This window comes from Schistocerca piceifrons, unplaced genomic scaffold, assembly GCF_021461385.2.
Source record: "Schistocerca piceifrons isolate TAMUIC-IGC-003096 unplaced genomic scaffold, iqSchPice1.1 HiC_scaffold_961, whole genome shotgun sequence".
NCBI classification, from domain to species: Eukaryota; Metazoa; Arthropoda; class Insecta; order Orthoptera; family Acrididae; genus Schistocerca; species Schistocerca piceifrons.
This window is the reverse complement of record NW_025729236.1, coordinates 1,717,501-1,720,000: the sequence shown is the minus strand read 5'-3', so window position 1 is coordinate 1,720,000 and position 2,500 is coordinate 1,717,501. Positions and strand designations below refer to the sequence as shown.

The following is a 2,500-nucleotide window of genomic DNA, read 5'->3' as shown; positions in this document are numbered from 1 at the left end:
GTGCCTTAACGTAACCCACGTTGTGCCTTAACGTAACCCACGTTGTGCCTTAACGTAACCCACGTTGTGCCTTAACCTAACCCACGTTGTGCCTTAACCTAACCCACGTTGTCCCCTAACCTAACCCACGTTGTCCCCTAACCTAACCCACGTTGTCCCCTAACCTAACCCATGTTGTCCCCTAACCTAACCCATGTTGTCCCCTAACCTAACCCATGTTGTCCCCTAACCTAACCCATGTTGTCCCCTAACCTAACCCATGTTGTCCCCTAACCTAACCCATGTTGTCCCCTAACCTAACCCATGTTGTCCCCTAACCTAACCCATGTTGTCCCCTAACCTAACCCATGTTGTGCCCTAACGTAACCCATGTTGTGCCCTAACGTAACCCATGTTGTGCCTTAACGTAACCCACGTTGTGCCTTAACGTAACCCACGTTGTGCCTTAACGTAACCCACGTTGTGCCTTAACGTAACCCACGTTGTGCCTTAACGTAACCCACGTTGTGCCTTAACGTCACCCACGTTGTGCCTTAACGTAACCCACGTTGTGCCTTAACGTAACCCACGTTGTGCCTTAACGTAACCCACGTTGTGCCTTAACGTAACCCACGTTGTGCCTTAACGTAACCCACGTTGTCCGCTAACGTAACCCACGTTGTCGCCTAAACCTGCTCTGTAATTGTTATACGACTCGTTCAATTAGTGTAGTGTTGCCCACCCGCAACCCTCGCAATATAGTTCGCTACTCGCACTGCCCGCTCCCCTGTGTATCGCTTCATGTTAAACACCTTGCAAGTCTTGCTGACTTTCCACATGCTCCTGCTGTACACTGTTATGTGGATGGCAGCAGGACGTACATGCCGCCCCCCCCCCCCACCCCTCCCCACGTCCCCACCTTGCCCCCTGCCTTCGCAAGCTGGTTGGTGAGAAGTTTGCATGTTCAATGCCCTTCGCATGCGACGTACTCAGGCTACGTTGTGGTGCGGCCTGTGTCAACTGTCCGCTGATGTCGTACGCATAAACCACAATCTGTACTGCACATTCGTCCTTATGTACTGAATGATACATCGTGGCACATGTGTGACCGTACAACGACTGCGCCCAAAAACGGCGGACCATACAGTGCAAATATTGTGCACGCAGCTACGTGTCGTCTCCCTATGAGAGCTGGATTGCAGTGTGGTACGCCATAGAGACGTGTGGGAGGAACGGACGCCGTGGATGGCGATCAGCATGAGCTGTGTGTTGATGTATTCGGACCTAGTCGTCTCTCCTCAAACACCGTGATAGCATGGTGCACCGCGTTCCATATCTGCGACATGCTACAGAGGCCGGTTGACAGTCGTTCGAGCAATGGACATCGCATACGTACGGGGGCCACCTTCCACGTATTGTCTAGGCGTGCACATTTTGTTGCGTGTATGTGGGCAGACGTAGTGTGGCGTGACACCTGACACAGGCATGCAATAATCGTTGAAGTTGCTAATGGCGATGGACGCCTACGTTTGCTGGTGAAGTTACGCAAATGAAGAAATGGTAACCCGTTGTGGTGCGGTTGTTCTCGCTAGGGGTGAATCGGTGATGGCGACGATAGGTTGAGGTACTAACCGGTTGTTCCAGCGATACCCACCATGCCGATGAAACTGAACGGCATCTGGGTGTGAAGCGATACGCGGCGGTGGCTGGGTGGGACCGTCCCCGGCCGGTGAGGGGGCGCCTCCCGGCGTGCTGGCCGCGCGGTGCGTGGGCGCACGCGCTACAGCCGGCTGGTGGGGGCGGCCAGTGGCAGGCGCGCCGGCCGACGGACGCGGCAGGCGTCGCAGCTGCGCGCCGGCGCACCCTGCGCGCGGCGCCGTGCGGCCAAAGTAGGTCCTCGCGGGCCCGGTGCGAAGCGCGGTGGACATCTTCAGTGTGCTGGTCCGATTGAGGACTGTGTGCGTTGAGGATGCGCCGCCGCCCGGCGCTCGGCGCCGCGACGCCGTCTGCTGCTCGGTCGCCCCAGCGGTTCTCGCTGGTGGTTTGTATCGCAGCTGTGCGGATGTGTTGGCGCGTGCGCTGTGCTGGGAGAGTTCGCTTCGGCACCCAAGTGGGGCTTTTGTCGTTCTGTGGCGCTGGCGTTGGAGCTGCCGGTCACCGTAGGTGGCGCGTGTTGTCTCCCGCCGGCAATGCCACGACAGCACGCTCCCGGGCCTCTGTCGGCAGCGGCAAGCTCAGTTGGGAGCACGGGTGGTCGCACCGAAAGCGTCTACTCGCCTAACTCCGGGCGATTGCGCCTCTCTCGAACCCGACCAAGTACTTGGGACGGCGCTGCGCGCCGCCGGGACCTGAGAGGGTTTCGAGGTGTATTGTGCAGGGGAGCTCAGCCTCCTCCTGTTTGCAGAATGATTGAGCGGACGCTTGCGTGTTCGCGCGGGCCCCCGGGACACACTCCCGGGCGGCCGGCTGCTCAGCTCTAGTTGACGCAGCTCCCTGGTTGATCCTGCCAGTAGTCATATGC

At 58.2% G+C, this 2,500-nt stretch overlaps 1 non-coding gene across 1 annotated transcript in view; it reads left to right on the top strand.

The window, feature by feature from the left end:
- Positions 1-2,469: 2,469 nt before the first annotated feature.
- Positions 2,470-2,500, top strand: part of LOC124774203 — a 1,909-nt gene continuing 1,878 nt past the window's right edge. Inside the window, exon 1 of the ribosomal RNA XR_007015194.1 lies at positions 2,470-2,500. This exon is cut by the window's right edge and continues 1,878 nt beyond it. This is a non-coding gene — a ribosomal RNA (small subunit ribosomal RNA).